The sequence below is a fragment of the Canis lupus genome, chromosome 19 (assembly GCF_011100685.1).
Source record: "Canis lupus familiaris isolate Mischka breed German Shepherd chromosome 19, alternate assembly UU_Cfam_GSD_1.0, whole genome shotgun sequence".
Taxonomy (NCBI): domain Eukaryota; kingdom Metazoa; phylum Chordata; class Mammalia; order Carnivora; family Canidae; genus Canis; species Canis lupus.
The window spans coordinates 17,819,398-17,846,973 of record NC_049240.1 but is presented as its reverse complement, the minus strand read 5'-3'; the positions used below and the strand labels follow the sequence as shown (position 1 = coordinate 17,846,973).

At 39.0% G+C, this 27,576-nt stretch overlaps 1 protein-coding gene across 1 annotated transcript in view; it reads left to right on the top strand.

Moving 5' to 3' along the window:
* SPATA5 (spermatogenesis associated 5) overlaps window positions 1-7,332 on the top strand; it is a 351,344-nt gene extending 344,012 nt beyond the window's left edge. The window contains exons 16-17 of the transcript XR_005373957.1: window positions 6,304-6,420; window positions 7,216-7,332. The gene's annotated coding sequence lies outside the window, so the exon portion shown is untranslated. The remainder of the gene's footprint in view (window positions 1-6,303; window positions 6,421-7,215) is intronic.
* The last annotated feature ends 20,244 nt before the right edge of the window (window positions 7,333-27,576 follow it).

The window sequence follows — 27,576 nt, the reverse complement described above, 5'->3', positions numbered from 1 at the left end:
AATGTTCAATACAGGGTTAGACTTGATAAATAGAAGGATAATTACACTGGCAGATCCAGACATATCTCTCCCCTGGAGTTGCACTGAAACATTCTTCCTATGAGAAATCCCCTTGTTCTACATTGAAGATCACACCTATCAGGGGAAGAGACAGAAAGTTTCCAAATTAGATTCTAGGCCTTTCAGTACCCACATTCTAATTGTCTGAGTAGTACTTGATTTTTCTCTAGAACATCTCTACTTGACATTTCCAAATAGTTGATCTGCAGATGACTGGTCCCCAAAACTACTCCCACTTTCAGAGACTTTTTTTTTATATTTGGGCTACCTCATTTCATCCCATGTATCCTGACTACTTTATGGTCCAGCCTAGCTGTCTGGACCATTTCGTTAATTCAGATGAATTGACCATTTTGCGGAAGGTAGACATATGTGATGTTTGTCTTTAATTAAATTTAATTTAAATATATAAAAAAAAACTGGTCTGGACTGGTCTGCCTTTGGTAGAGGCCTGAGCAGAGACAGGAGAACATACAGATAGTGCTCCCTATATTTGCCATTCAGGAACTTCTCAAACAAATAACTTTTGCCTCCAGTTTGTTATGCTTCTTGGGTTAATTCAAGGCAATTCAGGTCAACTAGTATAACAAATATTTGCTTGCCAAGTGTTATGGATTGAATGTCTATGTCCCCCAAAAATTGGTAGATTGAATTCCAATAGGATATTATTAGGAGGTGGGTCTTTGGAAAATAATTAGGTCATAAGGGCAGAGCCCCCATGATGGGACCAGTGTCCTCATAAGAAGAGAGCTAACCCTCTCTCTGCTCTCTACCATGTGAGGATACAAGACAAAAAAGTCCCTCTGCAAACCAAGAGGAGAATTCTCCCCAGACACTGAACCTACTGACACCTTGACCTTGGATTTCTCAGCCTCCAGATTGATATGAAAAAAAATCTTTGTTGTTTAAGCCACCCAGTATATGCTCTTCTGTTATAGCAACCCGAACTAAGATCCCAAGCTCCTATTATGTCTAATAGTGCTGTCAAGGAACTAGAAACAGAGAGTCAGGAATTCTGACCTATGTTCTAGGATTCCACTCACATACTGACCTTAGCAAATAGTTGTCAAAACATCTCTGAGTGTGCACAAATTCTGCACTGAGCAATTGAAAATACTTCCTCCCATCTGTATCATTCTATTTTCCTGTCACACTGTCTCACTTCACCCTTGTTTTGTTTTTCTCCCAGTACCAGACCTGGATGCCTCAAACTTTTATCATTAACTTCTATAACCGCTCAGTCTAAAGTCATGGTCCATCACTCTCCATCCTCATTTTGCTTTTTGAAGCACTCATTATCAAAAACTATTTTACTCATTTGTTAATTGGTAGTCCCTGTCTTCCTCATCTAGAAAAAGTAAGCTCCATGAAGGTAAAGACATTCATTGCCTCTTATAAATGGTGATACTCCCGAGTCCCTAGTCCCTAGAGCAGCCTTAGTATGCAATAGGAGTTTAATCAACACACACTATAGGGAAGAGTGACTGAGTCAGTGAGACTTGTAACCACCATCCCTAAAAGCTTCAGTCAGAACTTGATTATCTACAGAGACAGGGAGTGCACATTCTGTGACTCCCACAAGATAACATTTCTAGCAGGTGGTAGTAGGGGTTGCTATCTGCTCTGTCAAATGAGACACACTCAAAGTGCGTGTTCTCTCAAGACCAGGGGAACCAACTCAGCCATGGAAGTGAGGGACTGGCAGGAACAGGTGGGTCCTAATTGACATGGAGCTGAGTGGGAGCGCAAGTGAGAACTTGCCTGTGTTTTGCTCAAGGGCAGGAAGGTTTTAACAAGAAAGAGAGGAAGGAGAATGAATTAAAGATAAGGAACATGATAGAAAAGGTAGTGTCAGGGATGGAATAAAGATTTATAAAATTTACCATTCTAGGGATGCTTCAAAGACATCAGAGTCAACCCTCTACCTTTACTCTCCTCTACAACCACCCTGATGAGTGGCCATCTTTTCCTAGAACAACTTTGCCTCATGATGGGAAACTTAATACCCAGTGTTACTAATGGCACCTGACATTTATTGAAAACCTACTATGTGCTGTACTGGGCTACCAGGAATTCTGCATAAGGAGTGCACTGCATTTTGCAGGGACTATGACATGAATAAGGGCTCCTCTCATGATGGATCATGGGGTGCCACCCCCTGGGGTAGGCACGTGGTAATCCGTGGCAAAGTTAAACCCCGAAGTTCCTCCGTAAAGTGATCTGACCCCTTGACATCCACCTCCTTGTAACTTCCACCTAATGGCCCTGACTTTGCCTGCCGAGACCCTCCAGAATGCCATCAGCCCTTCCCTTTCCCATGCCCAGCTCCTCTACACACATACCCCGCTCACTGATTCTTGAGCTCTTCAAAACATAAATTGGTCAAACCACTTCCGACTTAAAAACCTTCAGTGGCTCTTGAACCAAAGGCCAAATTCCTCCCATGGTTGTTCCTAAGGCCTGCGTGACCTTCCCTGCCTATCTCTCTACTCCCAACCTGAGCCACTCTCTTTGTCACTTGCTTCCCTGAAGCCACACTATCCTCTTCTAGGGATCCCAAACATACCAAGGTCCTTGCCACTCAGAGCCTTCACATTCTTACACCCTTCCTTAGCATCCTCTTTACCTCTCTCCTTATATGTTTATTCCTTCTCCGTTTTTAGGTCTCTGATTAATATCATATCCTCAAAGCGGACTTTTCTAGCCATAATAGCTAAATATTCCAATGGCATTTTCTATCTCCTGTGATCTTTTCTATCTCATTTTCATGTTTATTTCCTTTCCAAGATTTTAAAGCTCACGTTAAAATAATAATAATAAATCTGCTTACTTGTTTTTACCATTTTGCTCGACCCAAATGCAAACTCAAGAAGACAGATACTGCCATCTTTTATACCACTGAATCCCCACTTCACTCATAGAAAGCATTCCATGAATATTTGGTGAATGAGTGAATGAATAAATGAATGAATGAATGCTAATAAGTCGACTTTTGATGGGCCCCTAGATAGCTTTAGAATGGGGGCTGGTTGCCAGAGGAACCAACTGTATGATTAGAGGGTTACGGCCTTCAGCCCCACCCCCTGAGCTCTGGGAGTGCAGAGGCTAGAGATTAAGTTATCCTTATTGGGTCCATTCTTCTCCCAGATAAAATGTGCTCAGTTCTTTCAAATGTTCTTCATATGCCATGGTACTTCTGGCACAGAACAAGTTTTCTACGTTATCCCTAAAGTACAACTCTCCAGGTGTAATTGAACTTAAACAGAATACAGTGGGATGGTCTTCTCCCCTTTCTATCCATGCTGGGGCCCAAGAATTAGCTTTTATTAGGGGATGTGGTTGAAAGAGTTAAAAAACTGCCCTGTCTATACAGTAACCTCAGATTTTGCCTAGTAGTAGTAGTACAACTAGTAGTACACTAGTTAATATTTATTTACTTTTCACTAGTTAATATTTGATAACAAGCTAACTCTACTCCCCACCCGCTAAAGCCATGATCTGTACAGCTTGCCATTTCAGTGGTGTAGATACTCCCACCATGGCTGATTTCAAGCTACAAAATGAGATCACTGGACATAGATTTGGGGAGAGCTGCTGCCATAGAGTTGGCTCCAGTACACCACTGCTGCGCCCCCAGCTCCTGCCCTTCCCCCACATTTCTCGACTCCCACAAAGACCCACAATCTCCCATGTCACTGAAAAACATCACATAAGAGAACCCACACATCAGTCTATGCAAACACTCTGAGTTTCTCCATAAACTTATTAAAAATTCTTTGTTTCCTTTTTCTGACCAAAATCAGTGGGCAAGAGACAAGTAGTTCTTTTGTTGTTGTTTTGGTTTCTTTCTTTCTTTTCTTTTTTTTTTTTTTTTTAAGATTTTATTTATTCATGAGAGACACAGAGACATAGGCAGAGGGAGATGTAGGCTTCCTGCAGGAAGCCCGATTCAGAACTTGATCCCAGGACTCCAGGATCACGACCTGAGCCAAAGGCAGATGCTCAACCACTGAGCCACCCAGGTGACCTGTTTTGGTTTCTTTTATTCACTACATTCATTTCTTTTTCTCCTTAACTCTCCCAACAGGTGGTACAACTTAAAAAGGCATAATTTAGCATCAGGCTCTTCAGTGAGTGTGTGGTTTTCCAGCACATAGGGCTGTGATGTCATTTGAACACCAAGTGGTGTGTTTCTTCTTCTTCTTCTTCTTCTCCTTCTCCATCTCCTTCTCCTCCTTCCCCTTTCTTCTTCTTCTTCTGTTTCTTCTTCTTCTTCTTCTTCTTCTTCTTCTTCTTCTTCTTCTTCTTCTTCTTCTTCTTCTTCTTCTGTTTCTTCTTCTTCTTCTTCTTCTTCTTCTTCTTCTTCTTCTTCTTCTTTTTCTGAGCATGCTTCGGAACTATATTTACCATGTTTTTTATTTGGGTCATTGGGAAAAGACTGGCAATTAGTTATTTTGGCAAAGTTTCAGTTATGCCTGAAAAAGGAACACAGACTTAACATGTTATATAATCACTCTTAAACCACCTCTGGGAAGTTCTCCAAGCCCTGTGTGTCAGTCTCCATTGTGCATGTCTGGACATAACCTCTATAAGAATTTCCATTTTGTGAAGCAGGGTGGGGAAATGCTGTGAGACAGAACTGAATTTAACTGTGAGTTTGACTTGTTATGGGAGAAGTAAAAGGAAGAGTTTATCTTATCCTGAAACCCACACATTAATCCTTAGGCAATGCTGGGGCACAGACTATCTTCCCAACCACTGGACTCCATGTTGTAAAGTAGATTTCCTGTGGAATCCACTTGTTTCTGTGGGTGATTTTTCATTTTTGTATGGTAAACTTTTTATTTAAGTGTAACTATAACATGCTTATGAAAAAGTGCACAAATAATAAACCTGCAGCTCAATGAATTATCACAAAATGAATAGACCTATGTAACCACTTCCCAAGGCCGCAGGAAAAAAAAAAAAGAGAGCACTACCAAAAGTTCTCATGTGTTCCCCCAGGTATTGCCTCCCCACTTTCCCCCAAATGTGACCACTCACACTTCTATGGAAAAGTTTTCATTTTACTTCTCTGATTATAAATCAAAGTTCTAATTTTTTCCCCATAATTGTCTTAAAGAACTCTTTTTCATGTTTATGAACTAGAGATTGAGAAATTGGGGAGCACATTTGGGGGCATCACTGAATCAGATGTTGAAATCTAGTAGAGGTCAAGGCCACCTCTAGAGCATGTAGGAAACTGAACATACATTTTTTGCAAAGGTCCTGTCTATACAAACAATTTAACTAAAATGTGTACTACAAGATTCATAGAGCCATATGAGGGATAGTGATTTATCATAAAGATTTATAATAGTGGTTACAGGACAAGTACTTAAGTCTTTGTTTATTGTCCAATTGATGCAGCTGGAGAGTTAGTACTGTCCGGGCACTATTTATTCTGCTTCAGATCCAAGAAATAGCTCTTCCTGTCCTTTATTGTCAATGCCTTGCTTCTGGCTAATTTTACATCTCTTACCACAAGAAAAGATAGCAATGCTGATATTACTCACAAACTACCTGGCTCTTCTGAATCATGAAACAATATAACTCTTCTTGCCTGTTCCTAATTCTGTTTATTTAATTCTGGCTACATCATTACTTGTGATGCTGCATCGTTTACCATGTCATTCCTTTTTTTTTTTAATTAAAGATTTTATTTATTCATGAGAGAGAGAGAGAGAGAGAGAAAGAGAGAATGGCAGAGACACAGGCAGAGGGAGAAGCAGGTTCCATATGGGGAACCCGATGCAGGACTCGATCCCAGGTCTCCAGGATCATGCCCTGGGCTGAAGGCGGTGCTAAATTGCTGAGCCACCTGGGCTGCCCTGCCATGCCATTCTTAGATACTGGCTTCCAATGACACTCTCCAAGTTATTGTTCTTTGTTGAGATGCTTAAGAATGCAAGTATTACCCAAAGCATGCAGGAAATTGTGAATAATGATTCATTTTTTTGGTCGTGTTAAATCTGCCATTAGGAATTTTACAACATTCACATAGAACAATACATCTTCCAATCATGTTTTCTTGAACTATTTAAGGCCATAGTCATCACATTTGTAGGATGTGACTACCATGTTGACTGTCCTTCTGCTTTCTCTACGTGGCCACCAGCAGGGAGGATGAGTGAAGCGCCCATGAGCAGAGAGAGCATAAATGGTTCCATTCTCAGGGTCATGTTTACACTTTATCTTGCACAGGTCAAGATGGGCCCAACGAGTATTAATGTCACCACATCATTAGGAGGCAAGAGAAGACATTGATCAGAAAGATCTATTGGCTTTGCTCTGCAAGGATCTTAAAAGTTCTTGGATGAGGTAAGTGCTGCCACCTCTGGAGGAGTGCCTAACATGTAGGGTGTGGCATATAGATTGTCCTCAGCACCAGCAGTACACAAAGTAAAGGATGCCTGCCATGACCACCATTGACTTCAGGTGATTTAGATCAGAGGCAATACCATAGTTGGAACACAGATGGGAAGAACCAGTGTGCACAGGCTCAAATGTGCAGCTTAAGTCCAAGAACCCATTGCTGATCCCCAGTAGTCTGAAGTCCTGAACTTTTCTTATGTCTGACATGAGTGAGAGTCATCTAAAATCAGTGTGTCCATACCATCCTTCTGGATGATCCCATAACATGGTATTTGGTATTTGGTATATGGTATCAGGGCCCCATAATATTGCCATAGATGTGACCCCAGAGTTTCTTGGGGCCTCTGGTCAATCCCAAGAGCAAGGTAGAGGATCAGAGAACACCTAAAGGGAAGGATGGAGTACATGAGGGTACAGGCCTGAGCATGGGTCTCTGTTTCTGAATGGATCTGCAGGCCCTGGGTGGCTCTAGACATCACAGGGAGACTTAGATATTTTCAAAGAATGCACTTCAAAGGGTGGGGGCTCCTGAGGCTTGTGGTCTGGGAGAGGCGCTGGGCTTTCATAGGTATAAGGAAGATACTGATGTTGATAAGATTACTAAGGCAGGGCCTTTTATATTGATTTTCTTACTCCCAAAGTCTTCCCCTAGACTTCCTATTTCCTGAAAGATCTGCTATGGTACCAAGGGAGAAAAAAAGGGTGTGCTTATGGCTTTTTCTTTCTTTCTTTTTTTTTTAGCGAGAGGGTATGACACTGCAGAAATTGTCTATGTCTTAAGGGTCAGTCTTGGCTTCCTGCTAGATGCATATCTTCAGGTATGTTATTAACCGTCTGGTTTCTTTATCTATAAAATGGACATAAAATAATACACAACAAAACACACAAGACGTTGTCAGAATTAATAGGAGATAATGTGAATGCAAAATGTCTGGCAAACTGGAAAGGACTATCCAAATATAAGCTTGTGTTTTTTTAATGTTTACATGTACTAATTGTTCAGCTGAGTTCTTTCAATTCACTCTCCTTTGAATCATAATTTTAGAATTTATGCCAATTATACTATTTGAAATCTATGTCCTGAGTCCAGTAAAGGATACCATGGTCCCTTCTTTACTCTTCTTGGAGAGTTCCTTGACTTTGAGACCCTGATTCTGGCCTGCCCCAAGCACTAACCTATGTGTCATACTTGCCTTGAAGTAGAATAAAAATAATATTTTACCTATTTTTCTAGCTAAAATATATGTTTAAACCCATCAGTCTTGATAAGGGATACATACTTACATGACCCGGGTTCCTAAAAAGAAGTGAATGAGTGAGGCCATGCTGGGCACAGCCTTGACTAGCCCTGAGTCTCTGGCACCCAAGTAAGAAGGAGCCTAGGGGAACAGGGTTTTCAAATAAAGTGTGGAAGGCAGCCTCTAAAGTGGTCTCCAAGGATCCCCACCTTCTTTGTCTACCCCCTCCCTCATGGGGTAGGCTTGGCTTACTGGCTTGCTCCTAATGAAGAATATGGAAAGGAAACAGTGTGTCACTTCCATCAGTTAGACTCTGTAAGATTAAAACTTTCATCTTCCTAATGGACTATCTTCCTTTTGGTTCTAATGAAGCAAGCAGCCGTGGTGGAGAGGCATATGTGGCAAGGAATTAAGGACAGTCAACCTTAATTGACTGCTTAAAGTCCACCTTTCAGAAACTGAATCCTAGCAATAGCCATGTAATATGGGAAGTGAAGTTTTCCCTAGGTAAATCTGATGCGATCCCAGCCCTGGGGGACACTTAGATGGCGCCATGTGAGGAACCCTCAAGTAGAAGATCCAGCTGTGCAAGTCTGTAAGAAACTGAGAGAAAATAAATGTGTGTTATTTCATGGTGCTAATTTTGTGGCAATTTGCTATGTTTCAATCTATAACTAATACATTTTTAAAAATTCTAAGAATTACTAAATGTAATTAGTACATATAGCCATAATGAACACAGTCCCCTCGCTACTGGAGAAGATCAAATATTTATTAGCTTTAAAACAGTATAGGTTAATTCTGTTACAATGAATACTGCCAGAGACACACTTAAAAAAATTATACCAGGATTCATTTTTAAAATATTTCTAAACTCCAGGATTAATAATATTTCTTGGTCAAATGAACCAGGACATCTGACTTGAACTTACTGTGTCTACCTTCAGAACGAATTACCCTGCTTGCTCAGCCAATGTTTCTGTCAGAGAAAATATTCTTTTGAGTTCACTTGGAGACCACTCACCTGTGCATTTTACAGCTGAAATGAACCGGGATTCCCGAGACTGAGTGACATACCTGAAGCCACATGGCTCATTAAGGCAAGGACAGCACGAATTGCAGTTCTTTCTGTTCCTGCCTCTTCCTCACGGAACACTGGTGATTCTTCTGTGATCACGTGTGGTCCCTCTGCCTCTTTCCCACTCGGGCTGGCCCACTTCACACCTCCTTACTGCTGGAGCCTTCCAGTTGGCCTTCTGCATTCCTTCCAGTTCTTTCTTCAAACCACATTAAGACTCATCTTCCTACAACCTCACTTTCCTCCTGCCCCTTCCTTGATCAAGAATCACAAAAGGCTACCTATACCTAGAGTTTTCTAAATCAAATTCAAACTCCTCTGCCTTGTTGTCAAATCCTCCTGAAACTGGCCCCAGCTTACACACCCATCCACCTTTATTCCCCATTCTGCCCAGCACACCTGGGCACCATCACCAGAGAGCTCTCTTACGCTCTGCTGTGACATACGTCTCCCCACTTGCCTTTTTCAAAGGTAGGTTTTAGTGCCTCCTCTCCCCTAATACCCTTCCTTCTTCCTATTATGAGTCCTTAAAGAACAACTTCAAAGAACATCTTGAGCTTCATATTTTCCCCTCAGCACTTATCATGACCTAACCTATATATTGTATGTTCACCTATTCATCCTGTTTACTGTCTTTTTTCTCCCCATGGAATGTAAGCTCCATGATGGCAGGGGGATTTTTGCTATTCTATTCACTGCTGTTGTCTCAGGGGCTAGAATAATGCCTGACACAGAGGAAGCAATTAATGTGTATTTCAATTAATAAATTAAATTCTACTTGCTCTATTAAATTCTCCCTCACACTGCTATCTTTCTTTTTGCAAATACCTAAACATTTGGTCTCTCTAGCACCCAGTCAGGCTTTGTTTTATGAATTCTATTTTGTTTCTCTGATCTGTAGAACTACTTGTGTATGTTTATGGATGTCCAACCTCCTTTCTTCCCTTCTTGTTCTAGAAATATACTTGCCACCCCACTTCGCCTAACTCCACAGAGGCGGACCCTAAGCTGGGTCAGTCATTCCTCTGGCCACAGACAATGGTCAAGGGATGGGCGTAAGACTCATGCAAGGACAGTTGGAGGCCTTCTCATGACTTCATTATTGAGGTTCCTATAGCTTTTCCTTTGATTCCACAAGCTACCCTTCTAATAAATCCCCTTTTGCTTAAGTTGGCTTGAGTTACCTTTCTGCCATGTGCAACTTGAAATCTGTGTCTTGTATTTTCCTTATCTTTTTCAGCTTGCAGACCAAATACATGCATTTGGTTGTATATAGACTTCTATATTTTAAATGACAGGTAGTTCAGTACAATGTACCCCCTACTTTGTTATGCAAGTAGTGAATTACTACAATGAAAAAGCATAGGGCAGCCTGGGTGGCTCAGTGGTTTGGTGTCGCCTTCAGTCCAGGGCCTGATCCTGGAGACCCGGGATCGAGTCCCACATCAGGCTCCCTGCATGGAGCCTGCTTCTCCCTCTGCCTGTGTCTCTGCCTCTCTCTCTCTCTCTCTCTCTCTGTCTCTCATGAATAAATAAATAAAATCTTAAGAAAAAGAAAAAAGAAAAGTGTATCTACTACACTATTAACCTGTGATCCAGGTGAATCTGTATGACAAACATAAGAGAACAGTAATGGCAATAGTGATGGGGGAAAAATACAGAAGGCAACTTTTTTTAAATTTATTTTTAAATTTTTTAACATTTTACTTACTTATTCATGAGAGACAGAGAGAGAGAGAGGCAGAGACATAGGCAGAAGGAGAAGCAGTCTCCCCACAGGGAGCCCATGCAGGACTTGATTCCAGGACCCCAGGATCACACCCTGAGGCAAAGACAGATGCTCAACCAATGAGCCACCCAGGCATCCCACAGAAGGCAACTTTTAAGTGTACCATATACTATACTTGTTATAGTTCCACTTTCCAGATGGAAGAATTTGAACTCAAAGAAAGCAAATATAAGGTCTGGTTTTATAGTTGCAGAGTTCTTTCTTTCTTTCTTAGAGAGAACATGTATGAACAAAGAAGGAACTGAGGGAAAGGGAGAGAGAATCTCAGGCAGACTCCCAGCTAAACATGGATCCTGATGTAGGGCTTGATCCCAGGACCCCGAGATCATGACCTGAGCTGAAAGCAAGAGACGACTGCCCAACACACTGAGTCACCCAGGGGCCCTGCAGCTTTCTGAGTTCTTTAGTAGTGATGGACCGGGATGAATTCTGATTCAGTTTTCAATAGCCTGACTAGGTTATTTACCACCAATATTTTCATTTTTATCATTAGTGCATAAAAAAAGATGACAGGCACCTATTTCTCAGGATTGTTTGAGGATTGTTTCTTTTTTGAGGTAATATGTGTAAATGATTTAGCTTAGTTTCCCAAGGAAACAGAACTTGAGCCAAAAGCTTATACGCTAACATTTCTATGGGGGATGTAATCCCAGGGAAGCATATGTGAAGGTTAAAGAGCAGAGGGGCCAGGAAAGAAGTAAGAAAACCTGCCAGATTTTGGTAATCCTCATGGTTCTGCCTCCAAATAGTCTGCAGCTCCTGGTACAGTCTATCTGGGTAGAAGAAGGGAGAAGAAATCGCGGGCTGGCTTCTACTCCAATTGGCCAACATTTGCCCACAGAGCGTCAGTTCCCTGTACTTCCAGGGTGTATGACCTACCTTCTCTGGCAACTGATACAGGAGACCTCAAAGTGTGAGCCACAAAAAGTTATCAGGACTCCTACTTGCTTATCCTCACTCTGCAGACTGATGAGACAGCCAAATGAGCTATTGAAAAAGTATGTGCACCAAGAGGTCTCCCAGAATTTCACATCTCAGTGGCAACAAGAAGTCCCAGAGCAGGAAATGGAGAGGTTCATATAGTGTGAGGCCCACCCAACTAAGCCGGGGAGCCATGACAACATGATCCTGTCAAAAAGGCAGCATTTTGATCTCCTACCAAGATCAAAATGTTTCCTCCAACCCATAAGAATGTGGCTGGTGCCAGGCCCTCTGGGTTAGGAACAGAAAGCCATGGCTAAGCAACTCTGGAGAACTTGCTTTTCTAGCCCCAAAATAGTGACTATGGTGGCTGGTGCTGGAAGATGTTACATACTGTTAGTTTTCTTCCTTACTTAGGAAGCTCAGACACAGGCTGGAATGTCTGTAGCTCTGATATTAAAATGTAATTCTATTAAGAACAAATACAAGATGATTCAAACTGACTACAGTGGACATTAGCTTTATTTATCTTTTTATTTTTTTCTAAGATTTTATTTATTTATTCATGAGAGACACAAAGAGAGAGAGAGAGAAAGAGAGAGAGAGAGAGAGAGGCAGAGACACAGGCAGAGGGAGAAGCAGGCTCCATGCAGGGAGCCCAACGTGGGACTCGATCCCAGGTCTCCAGGATCACACACTGGGCTGAAGGCGGCGCTAAACCACTGAGCTACCCGGGCTGCCCAGACATTAGCTTTAATACTGTGAAGATCAGTGAGATCATATTATTGATGTATTCTTGAACTCATAAGATAAAAAGACCTCAGCATATGAGTGTTATTACTACTCTCATTGTTTTACCTAGTTAGTGGCAGGTGAGCCATCCATTTGAGTAATATGAGTATTATTGATGACACACTTGACAAACTTCCGCCCAACTTTTTAAAAAAGATTTTATTCATTTATTCATGAGACACACACAAACACACACACACACACACACACACACACACACAGAGGCAGAGACACAGGCAGAGGGAGAAGCAGGCTCCATGCAGGAAGTCTGATGTGGGACTCGATCCTAGGACTCCAGGATCATGCCCTGGGTCAAAGGCAGACGCTCAACCACTCAGCCACCCAGGTGTCCCAATTCCCCCTTTCTAAACACCACCAATGGTGTCTAAGGCTTTGTGTTCTCTGGGCCAGAAGTGTCTCCATTTCTTAGACATTTGGCTCTTTGGGGTGAGTCTCTGAGGCACTGATGACTTTCTAATTTCTATAATGGCCTAGGGGCTTTTTGACCTCTTTTTTTCCTATTGAAATCTCTGCCAGAGTTGGCCACTTTCCAAGAACCAACTCCAGAAAAATGTGAAAGTAGGCAGCTAGCTAGACTCTGTTAAAACACCTAGGGTTTAAAAACCACCTCATGGACCTGATGAAAGAACATGGCAGCAGCAATACCTACAGGCCAGGTGACCCCACAAGATGTCTTTAACGTGAAGTTGGCAATTTCTCATGGAGACATCTAATCTCCCCAAATTCCACACATGATTTCCCAAACCTGGCCAAGTAATGTGAGTTACCAGCTTTATCCTTAATTTGGGATCATTTGTAGTAGTTCTAAAAACTGCCTCAGTGTGTGAGTTTCCTTGGACTACAAGAAAAAAAAAAAAAAGGACTTATATGTTCCAACTGCCTGAACATTTTCTACTTGAAAAAAAAAAATAAAATGAATTAGACAGGAAGATAATGGTACATGACTCATGGTAAACAAATACCAAACACATATTATCTTAATCATCCTGTACCAAAGTCAGGAAATTGTGTGAAACTAAAAAGGAATTACCCAGAAAGGAAAAATGAAGGATATCCAGAAAACAAATTTGAAGGTTTTATTTTTTCAAATTGTCAATTTGTATGACTTCAAACAACCACGTCAATCCGAGATAAAATAGAGATAAAAGAACACTTGGATATCTTAAAATCTACCCCTGTCTCAATAAGCTAGTTTTTTTTTTTAATAAGCTAGTTTTTAATTAATGAAATATCTATTTATGAAAGTCTCCATTAACTTTTTGCAATCCTATACTACTTTGAAAGATCAGAATTATAACTTATTACTCCTATAATAAGCAGTATCCCTAAAATCTCTTGACTGCTAACTGTATTTCCTACATTCTGTTAGATGATCTAACACACAAATGTTTAAGTCATCCTCATCTTCATGGAGTTTTTGGTGTAGTTAAATAAGTGGATATTATGTGAAAACTCCCTATTTTATGAAGTGGTAAGAAGCTAGCTTGGAACAGGAATGAATTCCTCTCTATAAGGTAATATGATGTATTTCCTCCTAGAAATAAGTCAAGGTGGCCAGCGAGGGATAGGGGCAGAAAGATACACAAAGCTATAGAAAATTCTTATATAGGATTATTATTTGTATTAATATGTATCTAGACATATTTACCCCCAGAACAATATAAGTAACTTATAATGTTGCATAAAATATCTGAAACACATACATTTAGAGTGAAAGAAGAAAAGTAAGAGGTTTAAAATTAGAACCAGGAATTAAATGAAAGCAAACATGTACATTTAATGATGCTATGGACAGGTAACAAATCTGAACCTAAGCTTTCCATCAGTTATTATGCAAAAGGGAAATCCAGGCAGCTATGCAGTTCACAAGGTGCACAAGCCGAAAATCTACCAAGTACTTAGAAGAAGTGAAACTTAAGAGAGCAAAGAGGAATTTCTTCTATGGTTGTTGCTAAAGAAGGCAGCAAGTGACGTAATGAGCAATACTTTTTAGAAGACATTATTTAGAGTAGACAAAAGTGAGTTTTATGGACTCGTTTTCTTACATTGCCCTCTCTTAATATAGGTCAAGGGTATCCCACAAAACATTCAGGAAGCATTTAGCTCTACAGGTGTTGAGGAGGTGGACAGAGTGGAGAGGTGAGGAAGACAGTGTTCAAGGAACACAAGCATTCTACACACCTAGCTTATACCTAGACATGTGTCTTATTCATCTTTGTATTCCTTACACCTAGTACAGTGTTTAGAACATAGTAAACACTTAGTAAATATTTAAAGAATTGAGTGGTTAAATGAGTAAACTCTTTCAATGAAGAGTCTGAGCTAGAACACGGGTATCCACTGGTGGTCTTAGAACATATTCCCTGAAGATGGGGGGTGGGGGGGAGGACTACTGTGTGTGATCTTCAGGGAGATAGTTACAGTTTGTCCACCAAGAGCCAGAGCCAGTGAATTGCCCTATCCTTGTAACGGGGCCTGGATCCACGAAGGCATGTTTATGCAATACTCCTAGTAGTAGGATCAAAGTCTCTGAAATTGCCAGCATGATTGGCTAAACTGACGTAAACCCTATCTGTTTCTCTATGTATCTAGGTCACATGTAGGTGGCCCACAGGTCAAACTGTGGTTTTATATGCAGAAGAGTAGTTTGAAAAATGAAAAGAGCACTTAAAAATCAAAGGACTTCATGTTAATAACCTTGATTAATACTTTTTTTTGCTAAATTTGGAAAAGCTGCCCACACTGGGTCCATATTCCCAAGGGGAGGCATTTGGCTGCAGTTGTGTAGCAGCTACCTCTGTGGATTAGGTAACTGACCACAGGGCCGAATGGTATTGTTAGCTATCAGAGTGTTTTGTTGGTTCTCTTAGAGTAGAAAAAGTTCTTGATACCCGTATTACTATGAAAAAAAGAGGAGTGAAGGTAGAGAAAGTCCTATGTTCTTACACCAGACCCTCTTCACCCGTGCATCTACCTGCTTGGGCCTGAGATGTCCTCTTAACATTGTTCCCCTTCAAAATTTTTACTATCAGTGCCAGCCATCTCTGGTTTCTTTTTCTTCACACTTGCCTCCTCCACCTGGGAAGAATGTCTAATTGTCATTGTTTATCAACTCACACATTCTGTGGTTCCTCCATATCAAGAGTGGGACAGATCTTTTCTCCCAGTTGGTAAATCTGAGAGTAGGAAGTATATTTGAATTATCAAAGTTTGGCACCTTTAGCTTAGCTCAGGGAAAAGTGATTTAGCAAAAGTAAAGATTGCTCACGGTGTGGTCTGGGAGCAGGAAAGAGGGACCGATGCCTCAAATCATCTTGTGTGCTGCATCTGTGACATAATATTCATGTTCATGATTTGCTAGTCACCATATTCCATGTATTCATGTCCTGAGGCTCTTATTTTTTGAGCTTATAGGTGCAAAGTGATTAAAACCAAGAAAGAAATCTGAATCCATCTGTGGCTTTACTGGACTCCAAAGTTTATCTTTGATGATGGGCTGGAGATAAAAAGATGCTACTTTCATTTCCACTCACATTTTTAAAAAGTTTTTTCTTTGGATGCTTATCTATTTGTGGTTGTAGTAGGAGAAATGTAGTCACGGGGGAAATTAGGTACAAGATACATATTCACTAATTGAATGAATGAGTGAACATCAGAGGTAGTATCTAGAAGGTTGATTTGTAGCCTGAAGCATATTGGCGATCAAAATGGAGAGGCAGAGGATGGTGTTATGAAAGCATGCAGGTGTTATGATGGCCCAGGTGAACTATGTCAACCTGGTGGCATCAGTTACTGATCAAAGCTGGGTTGGGGGGACTGGGAAGACAGAAAAAAAACTGAGAGAAAAGGGGGACAAATGACTGACTTTGTGCTGGTGATCATTTTTCCTGGATATTTTGCAGAATTGCTATACAGCAATCATAGAACAATAGTGGTAGTGTTCTATCACAAATATCCCAACTGTACAAGGAAGGAAAAAAAAAATAAGAGAAAGTAATGATCAGTCCTACTCACTTAAAGAGAAAAGGCCCAGCATGATTCTCCAAATGTAAAACCAGAAAAAATTTCAAACACTTTGACAAAACTAGTCAAGTTACAATTTGTGGGCATTTCATGTTTCACTACAGCCTGCCATGACAAAGTAATGCAGCTCAAGAAGGTTTGGCGATTTCTGTGTGAATATAGCCGCATACATCAGCATTTTCCCCTTTGCCTCCTGGAAATCATCCAAAAGCAACAAGGAGAATGAAAAAAAATGCATACCCCATTTTTAGTGAGATTAGGAGACAGGTAGATTCTCCAGACTCCGAAATATGTAAAAGGCCACCAAATGCCACTGAGTTCATAGGAGAAAGGGGAAAATGCAGAGAATGGGCTTACAGGGTAAGGGAACCCAGGGTGAGATCTATCTAGGCAGGATCCAGCAAAAATACACTATTGAAGGTGAGAGCCTCATCCTGAGAGGTAAAGATTTCCCCATGATAGATTGTGTTAATTGTTCAAAATACTAACTGACCCCTCCTAGCAGTCTCTCCTACCACCTGGAACTTTCTAGCCCCGTCCTAAGCAGGGCTATCCCTGCTAAAGATTGATATATCCCACTCTCCTCGCACAGGGTTGACCATGAAGTGTGCTTTAGCTAATGAAATGTGAGTGGAGTGACAGGTACCACTTTGGAGCAGAAGCTTTAAAGAGCCATCATATGGCTCTGCCCCTCTTCTTTCCCCTCAGTTATAGACCAGCAATGTCCCTGATAGGGGTACTTGGATTAAAGAGGATGTTTTTCAGAATCACAGCCAACCCATGATGTCCAGCTGTAAAATGAATGAGAAACAAACCTTTGTTGAAGAAATAGGATTTGGGGGCCATTTGCTACAACATAACTTAGCCTAAGCTAACTCATATAAATATAAATGTTTTCAACGGGAGGTCCAACAGTTGTGATGAGCTAGATCTGGGTTGTTTTGGAACAGAAGGAGAAGTCTACTCCAAGAGTCACACAAAAGGCCATATACAGGAAGAAGTCTGTCTCTGCAGCAGCAAAAAAGAAGCAGCTAGCATGGGATACTATGAGGAAATCTACTGATTTTATCATTCTCATATCAGGGCACTAGCAGATATTGTCTAAAGAAATAGAAGAACTAACGTTCTTCTGTCTAAAGAAATAGAAGACTAACGTTACTAAAAGTTTGTAAATAAAGTTATAATTATGAAGAGCAAAATAGAACAAAAGTAAAAACCTTCTGAAATATTAGAAGAACATGCCCTCTCCCCCCTCCAAAAATCCACATAATGGAAGGCTTCTTAAAACACTATGAAAATAAAAAACACCAAGTTCTAGAGAATGAAACCCAAATATACGCACAGATAGACTAAACTCATAAATGAAAGAAAAAGTCTTTCAGATTTGATTATTGTGTTGGCAGACTCTAAGGTGGCCCATTTTATGATCTCTGCTTCCTGGGGTTCATGCCCTTGTGTAGTGCCACCACTTGAATGTGGGAAGGAATGGAGAGCTGTGTCTTGCTTCTAACCAATATAATATAGTAAACATGATGGAACATAACTCCTATAATTATGTTAGGTTATATAAAATTCCATCTTGCTAGCCCAACTCCCTCTAGAGATTTTCTTTGCTGGCTCGATGAATTAAGCAGCCACATTGGGAAGTCCATGTAGCAAGGAACCATAGGGAGCCCCTAAGAACTGTGGGCAGCCTCTAATAACTGTGGTTGGCCTCTAGCAGCCGAAGATGGCCTTTAGACTCCAGCCAACGAGAATCTGAAACCCTTAGTCCTACAATCATAAGGAAATAAATTCTGCCAACAACCTAAGTGAAATTGGAAGACTATTCCTCCCCAGTGAAGCTTTCAGCCCTGCAAACACCTTGGTTGAAGCTTCGTTAGACACTAAGCACAGGATCCAGCTAAAGCCTACCTGAACTCATGACCCACATAAATGATAAAACAATAGATTCATATTGTTTTAAGCTGTAATTTGTGATGCAACAATAAAAAATTTAGTATAATCACAAAGCAAAGTTTAATGCTATGCAGATACAAGAGTTACATCTATAAGAAAATTATTCAAAAATATTGAAAATAAAGGATAAGGAAAGGTGTGTTGGGCAAAGGCACACAAAAGGTAAACACAGACTGCAATCACAAGACAAGGTAGAATTTGAAACAAAAACATTATTGAAGGCAAATAAAAATGTGAAAAGTACAACTCAAAGTAAAGCCATAATAATAATGACTTTTATATAACAACGTAGTGGCATTCATAAAGCAGAAATACAAAAGGAAAGGAGAAATTGACAGAAAAATATTAGTAGTAGATTTGTTTCTTCCAAGTTCCAAAGAGATCAAGGGTTCAAAAAATATGAAAGGGCATAGAAGAAATAAATAATGTCATTAATAAGCAAATAGTTGGGATCCCTGGGTGGCGCAGCGGTTTGGCGCCTGCCTTTGGCCCAGGGAGCAATCCTGGAGACCCGGGATCAAATCCCATGTCAGGCTCCCGGTGCATGGAGCCTGCTTCTCCCTCTGCCTATGTCTCTGCCTCTCTCTCTCTCTCTCTCTCTGTGTGTGTGACTATCATAAATTAAAAAAAATAAAAATAAAAAAAAAAGCAAATAGTTCTATAATGCATTTCAAACTTTCTTAATAATGGGGAATGTATTCGCAAGTATCCTAGAACAAATACCTTATATTAGCTCCCAAAGGAAACCTCAGCAAACTTCCAAAAGTTAAGTAGCATATTCAAAATTCTCTGATTGCAACAAAAAACACCCAAAAATTAATAACAATAAAACAATTTTAGGCCCCTATGGCCTAAAAATGAAAATACAAAACAAACAAATCCATAAAATCTTCAATATTGGCTCAAAGGAATACAAATTGAAATACATGGAGAAAACATAGAAAATGCAAGGAATAGAAAACATACACATCAGAACATATAAGATAGAGCTAATGCAATTTTTAGAGGGACACTTCATAACCTTAAGTGCTCGTATCAATAAACAAGGGTGAAAACAAGCATCTTAAGAACAGCATATATGCAAAAGGAAGGCATACAAAAATAAAAACAGAAATTAATAAATAAGAAAAATGGAAAAACAGCAAATATAAATGTATTCAAAATAAGTCTTTGGAAAATACAATAAAATAGACAAATTGATAGCTGAATAATTAGTTCACAGGAAATATTGACAGTCTTTAATATAGTCTAAAAAGATGTTCAACCCTACTGCTACTATAAGAGAAATATAAAATGAAACCACACCTAGGTACCATTTTTTACTTATCTGATTGGCAAACAGTCAAACACTTGATGACACACTTTTTTGGAAAGGCCTTGAGGAAATAAACTCTCTTTAATAGTTCTAATGGGTGTGAAAAATTGTACCATCTTTGTAGATGGGAATTTGGATATACCTAGCAAAACAACAGCTCCATAAACCTCAACAATCCACTTCCAGGATTTTGTCCTGCAGATATGTTCATGCAAGGATGAACAAGTTTACTCATTGAAGCATTGCTTGTCAAAGCAAAAATCCAAATGCTCATGATTTAATAAACTACAATCATCTATGTAAAAGTATACTATGCAGCTGCAAACAAGAGAGAAAAAGTCATTTATACATTGATATGAAAAGATCTCCAATGGGGATCCCTGGGTGGCTCAGCAGTTTGGCGCCTGCCTTTGGCCCAGGGTGTGATCCTAGAGTCCTGGGATCGAGTCCCAGGTCGGGCTCCCAGCATGGAGCCTGCTTCTGCCTCCGCATGTGTCTCTGCCTCTCTCTCTCCCTCTCTATGTATATCATGAATAAATAAATAAAATATTAAAAAAAAAAGAAAAAGATCTCCAAAATAGAATGTGAAGTGAAAGGGGCAAGGTAAAGAAAAATGTATAGAATATTCCGTCATTTATCATAAAAGGAGAAAATATATATATTCATAATTCTCTGTGTGAGCATTAAAAAGTTCTAAAAAGGATACCCAAGAGCATAATAGCTGTGGTTACTTGTTCAGAGGAGTAAGAGCAACATAGGTGGGGAATGTGAACAGTTTTATACGTTTTAGTCAAATATTTTAAGAGATAATTTCTCAAAAACTGTAAAGTTTTAAAATTTGATATGTGCTGCTAGATTGAAATACAAATTAACAATATTTTTTATGGCAAAGGAAACCTCCAAGCACATCATTTTGCAATTTATTTCTTCCATGATAAAGAGTCTCTATTTCTCAGATACTCTTTCTTAGTAATAATTTAAATAACTAGAAGTTTAACTATAGATATGGGCCTGTTGGTGGAATGTGAAGATTAAAGCTTGTCTTAAAATAAGATAATTTTGAATAAATAAATAAATATGAAATCCATTATGCACACCTGCATTCATCTACATTTTAATAAGTTGTTTTGTTATAAACAAACCATCCTCATGGTTTCTTCATAGGTTTGTAAATACATAAAAAATATATATAAAACAGATGGTCAGCACCAGGGCCTGCAGTAGATCAAATAAGTCAATAGAATGAGTGTCAAATTAAACGTGAGTAGGGTTTGGGCACTATTAAATGAGTTGTGTTTTGACCCTTTGTAGCTAGAAACCAGAAGTGGGAAGTTTCCGTAACAAAGATACCCAATTTAAAAAACAAAAACAAACAAAAAAACAAAGATGCCCAATTGACTATGCCTGGCCCCACAGCATAAGAAGGTGGGAAAAGACCAGCTCTCAGGAAGTAGACCTGGGATCTGTGAATCTGATCACCTCTACCTTATGGGAGCTAGAAAAAAGGAATTTAATCCTAACCTTTTTAGGAGTAATAATAATGACTCCCAGTGAAAACTCAGTTTATGAGAGTCCAGTTTATTCTGGGCACTGTTGTCATAAGCATGTGAAATTTTCCAGAAAGAGTTTTAGATAAATAAATACATTTCTTTAGTACTGAAACTTACATTTGAAAGGAGGCATTGGCAGAGGTGCCTGGGTGGCTCAGTAGATCAAAGGACTGGCTTTTGGTTTCAGTTCAGGTCATGATCCTGGGGTCATGATCAAGCCTAGTGTTGCATTAAGTGGAGTCTGCTTGGGATTCTCTCCCTCCCTCTCCCTCTGCCCCTCCCCTTCCATGTGCTTGCTCTCTCTCTCTTTCTCTCTTTAAAACAAAAATAAATTTAAAAAATATTTTTTTTAAAGGAGGTAATGACCAACTAAATTTAAGTATTTCCATGTTATTGAACAATGGAAACAAAAACGTATATGCAGCCTTGGGTAACCTAGTTTAACTTTAGTTAAGTATATTAATGTAAAGTAAGTTAGTAAAGTACATGTCTTAACTGGCAAAACACTTTTGACAAAAGTGAGGTGCAATGCCAGAAATAATGATGTTTGTAATTGTGACATTATTTTTAAAAATGCATTAAACTCACTGCAAAATGAAGATCTGTGAAAGATAGTTTATTAAGGCTGGGAAATGGAATATGAAAGTATCCTTTGTCCTTGAATCAAATGAACAAAAGGAATGAGAAGCTATTAACAAATCTTTTTTTTGCTCCTGTTGGGTAGAATGAGCTATTCCATTCCAATAGGCAAAGACTTATTTCATCTGTCACTTTATTCATCACAGAAAACTTTTTTTGATATTTAAGAAGTAGAGAGGGAACTTTCTGTTTAAATTTAAAGAAAAAAAAGTATCATTACGCCAACAATTTAGTCTTCTGATTTCTAAATATAATACCTGAAATTATTAATGTAGTTAGTGAATATGGAAAAATCACCAAGTAATTATGTCTCATGAATTAGCAAGGCAGCACACATTAATGTTTTTATGTATTATGATTTCTGCTGTAACTTTTTGGTTTTCTGCCTCAATTTAAGAATTCTGGTTTGGAAGACTGGAAAGAACACTGCAGCAAGAGTCAGCAGCTTGCAATCTCATTGTAGCTTTGGTTTGAAAGCTAAATGAGTTTGGGAAAGGTTATGTTTGCTTGTTTCTGCTGAGGAGAGAAGGGAATTGATTGAACATCTATAATATTTCAGATAATTCACATATATATCCCATTTAATTCTGAGAATAAGCCAGTGATATGTTATTCTTTCCATTTTATAAACAAAGCCACAGAAGCTAAGAGAGATTAAGTCACTTGTCAAGGTTACTCAGGTAGGGGATGCCAGAACTGGTTTAAAATCCTGCTTTGATCTGTCTGGTTCTAAAGTATCCCATGTGGACTTTCAGGTATTATGTGTATTTATCTGTAAAAACCAAAGGATTGATGAGCTTGAATTTCCCTTCAACCCTGATCTTGGATACAAACCCTCCTCCCCTTTTTCTCAGTATGATTCCCTTCTCAGGTCATTGTGAGTATTGATAGTTTGTTTCTTTTTTCTTGCCAAGTAGTATTCCATGCTAAGTGGGTACTGCAGTTTGTTTAACCATTCACCTATTGAAGGACATCTGGATTGTTTCCTGTTTACTAGAAATAAGATTTCTCTGAACACTTTTGTACGGATTTTTTTTGTGTGTGAACACATCTTCATTTCTTTGGGATAAATGCCCAAGAGGACAATTCCTAGGTAGTGTAGTATTTGAGTACTTCATTTGATGAAAGACTGCAAATGGTTTTGTTTTGTTTTGTTTGTTTAGAGAATGAGTCAGGGCAAGGACAGAGGGAGAAGGAGAATCTTAAGCAGACTCTGCTGAGCACAGAGCCCAACACAGGGCTTGATCCCACAACCCTGAGATCATGACCTGAGCTGAAATCTGAAATCAAGAGTGGGGTGCTTAACCCACCCGAGTCACCCAAGTGCCCCTGCAAATGGATTTTTAAGAATGACTGTATCATTTCACATTCTCACCAGCACTGTACGAATGGCCCAGTTTCCTTATATCCTTGCCAGCATGTGTTATTGCTATTTTTTATTCCAGCCATTCTGATAAGTGTGATTACCTTATTGTGGTTTTAATTTGCATATTCCGGATAGTGATACTGTGTATCTTTTTTAAAGAAATGATTGTTCATGTCTTTTGCCCATTTTTCTATTTGGATTATTTGGCTTTTTGTTACTGGTATTCTAGAGTTCTTTATATATTCTAGATACTAGTTCTTTGTCAGATAGTATGTTTTGCAAATACTTTTTCCATCATCTTCTTATCAGAAACTATCACAAAGTAAGTTTTCAATTTTGATGAGGTATAACTAACAACTTTTTCTTTTGAGTCAAGCTTTTAGTGTTAAATTTAAGAACTCTTTACGTAGCTATATAGCCCAAAGATTTTTTTTTCCTTTGTCCTTTTCTAAAAGTTTTATAGTTTTATGTATTACATTTAAGTCCATTATCCATGTTGGGCTAATTTTTATATCTGGTGTGAGGGTTAGGTGTTTGGGGGTTTTTGTTTTGTTTTGCTTCTTAAGGAGGCTCTACACCCATCATGGAGCCCATATGGAGCTTGAACTCATGATCCTGAGATCAATACCTGAGCTGAGATCAAGAGTCTGATGCATCAAGTGAGCCACCCTGAGACTTATTTTTTTGTCTATGAATTCCAGTTGCTTCAACACCATTTGTATAAAAGGTTATTCTTTACCCCATTGAATTGCTTTCACAGTCAAGTCAGTCATATATGTATGAGTCTATTTCTAGAATCTTCATTCTTTTCCATTGATCTATATCTCTAACCTTTCACCAATATCACATTGTCATTGATTACTGCTCCTATATGTAAATCTTAATATCAGCTAGAGAGATTCCTCCAACATTGTTATTTTTCTACAAGATTGTTTAATCTATTTTAGGATGTGTGCCTTTCCATATGTATTTTAGAATAAGTTTGTTTATGTCTAGAAAACAGCTTGTTTAGAATTTTTTTTAAAGATTTTATTTACTAATTCATGAGAGACACAGAGACAGTGGCAGAGACATAGGCAGAGGGAGAAGCAGGCTCCCTGCAGGGACCCCAATATGGGACTTGATCCTGGAACTCCAGGATCAGGCCCTGAGCCAAAGGCAAATGCTCAATGACTGAGCCACCCAGGTGTCCCAACTTATTGAGAATTTGATAGGAATTGTATTGAACCTACAGATCAACCTGGGGGGATTTTCATCTTTACTAGGTTGAATCTTTCAATCCATGAACATGGTATGTGTCTTCATTTATTTAGGTGTTAGATGACATCTTTTATCAGTATTTTGTAATTTTAAACATATCAATTCAATACATATTTTAAATTTATATCTAAATTTTTCCTTTTCTTTGGAGTAATCATAAATGTTATTTTTAAAAGATTTTTAAAATTTATTTATTCATGAGAGACACAGAGAAAGGGGCAGAGACACAGGCAGAGGGAGAAGCAGTCTCCATGTAGGGAACCCAATGTGGGACTTGATCCCAGGACTCTGGGATCAGGCCCCGGGCCAAAGAAGGTGCCAAACCGCTGAGCCACCCAGGGATCCCAAATGTTATTGTTTTTAATTTTGCTTTGTACATGTTATTGTGAATATATACAAGAGTGGATTTTGTGTATTGACCTTGTGTCCTGTCCTGCAACCCTGCTGAACTCATGTATTAGTTCTAGGAATTTATTTATAGATCTCTTGGAATTTTTTTTTTTTTTTTAGATTTTGTTTATTTATTCATGAAAGACAGAGAGAGAGAGAGAGAGAGACATAGGCAGAGGGAGAAGCAGTCTCCCCACAAGGAGCCCAATGCAGGACTCAATCCTGGATCCTGGGATCACACCTTGTGCCAAAGGCAGACACTCAACCGCTAAGCCACCCAGGCATCCCAGGATTTTCTATGTGTACAATCACATCATCTCAAATAGGGAGAGTTTTATTTATTCCTTTCCAATTGTATGGCTTTTATTTCTTTTTCTCGCCTTTTTGCAAGTGGCTAGAAACTTCAGCACTATGTTGCATAAGAGTAGTGAGAGTGAACATTCTTACCAATCTTAGAGGAAAAGCATTCAGTTTTTACCACTATGTTTGGTGTTAATTGTAGGGTTTTTGTAGATGCTCTTTATCAAGTAGGGTTAGTTCTCATTCCTGACTTGCTGAGAGGTTTGTTTGTTTATTCTGTTTTGTTGTAATCATAAATGAGTGTTAGATTTTGTCAAATGCTTTTTCTGCATCAGTTGATATGATAATGTGATTTTTCTCCTTTTTTTTAAAGATTGTATTTATTTATTTGAAAGAGAGAGTGAGAGAGAAAGCACGAACTGGGGAAGAGGCAGAGAAAGTGGGAGAAGCAGCTCCCTGCTGAGCAGGGAGCCCCATATAGGGCTCAATCACAGGGCACTGGCATTGTGACTGAGCCCAAGCAGACACTTAACCAACTGAGCCACCCAGGCACCCCTTGCTAATTCTTTTAAAGGATTTCTGCATCTGAGTTTATGAGAGATATTGCTCTGCAACTTTCTTTTTCTTTTCTTTTCTTTTCTTTTTCCTTTTTTTCTTTTTTCTTTTCTTTCTTTCTTTCTTTCTTTTTTTTTTTTTTTTGATTGAGAGTAATACTAGTCTCACAAAATGAGTTAGAAAGTGTTCTTTCCTTTTCTATTTTCTGGAAGAGATGGTATAAAATTGGTGTTGATCCTTCTTTAAAGATTTTATAGAATTCTACAGTGGGGATATCTGAGTATAGAGGTTTGTTTTTCTGGAGTTTTAAATTATAATTTAAAAATTCTTTTGATGGTACAAAATAATTTAGATTATTTATTCGTCTTGGTTGAATTTCATTAGTTTCACTTTTTGAGTAGTAGATCTGTTTCTTCCAAGCTGTCTAATGCATAAACATAAAGTTGTTCATTGTAATCCCTTGTTTTTATTTTAATGGCTGAAGACCTGTAATGATATCTTTTGTTTAACTTCTGATATTGATGATTTTCATCTTTTCTTTTTTTCTTCAGTTTTTGAATACCTCTTTTAATTTTAATTTGCATCATCTGTAAAACAAGATGATTATATTTCTACTTGCTGTAGTAACAAGTTAGCATAAATTTAGTGGCTTGAAACAACACAAATTTATTAATTTACAGTCCTGGAGGTTTGCAGGCCAAAACAGATCTCACTGCATTAAAATCAAGGTGTCAATAGGGCCGCATTCATTTCTGGCAGCTCCAGGGGACAATCTGTTTTCTTACCCTTTCCAGCTTCTAGAGACTTCCCACATTCCCTGGTTTATGGCTCTTTCCATCTCCAAGCCAGCAATGGCTGGTTGAGTCTTTCCCCCTTGGGATCACTCTGACCTCTTCTGCTGCTTGCTTCTCTATTCCACATTTAAAGATGTGTTGATCACATTGGGTTCACCCCAATAATCCAGGATAATCTTCCTATGCTAAGGTCAACTGATTATGTCTTAATTCTGTCTGCAACCCTAATGCCTCTTTGTCATGTAACATAATATATTCACAGGTTCCAGGGATTGACATGGACATTGTTGGAGGGCATTAATCTGCCTACCAAAATGATGTATGTAAGAGTGTTTTGCAAATTTTAATGCACTCGCTTAATATTTATTGAGCATCAACTATATGCCACATCCTATGCAAGATGCTGACCTCAGCTGAGTTTTCTCTGCAGCAAATAGCCATTTGCCTCCACTCATTCTTGACAGTAAGTCTCTTATTTTTCCTGTCTCCAGGAGTACTGGATATTAGAGTTCTCCAAATCTACCAGGCATTTCCAAACTTGCATGATTTAGAACATGTTTGTTTTTCCTAGAATGTCACTTCCTGGCCCTTTCTGCTTAATCAAGAGAGCCTGTCTCTCCCTCCCTTTCCCTCCTCCAACCCCCTGATCTCATGGTTCTGATTGCAGATGCCTGTATCACCCTTAATCCTCTTTGAACACTGATAACATTTCCACTCTGCCATAATCCTTGTTTTATTGCCCAACATCTGCACAGACCTCTAAGATATGTGAAAGCAGGGACTGAGTTTTTTTATTTTTTTCTATTTTGCCAGTGCCTGGCACAGTGCCTATTATGGGCACTATAATAATAATTTTTTGCTAAATGTGTGAACAACCCCTAAATCCTAAAGTTCAGTGTTCAACTTTTTCTGTTCTTTGTTCTCTCCTTTAGGGATTCTTTTCATATATTCAACTATCTTCTCTGTGCATAAGATTCAAATATCTAAATTCATTGAAATATTTACTCTCCCAAGTTAGATGAAGCTCCACCCTCATAGAATTCTCGATATAATTTCAAGCTCACCACATTTAAAATATGATCATTTTCCTGCCAAATAAACTATTTAAAATT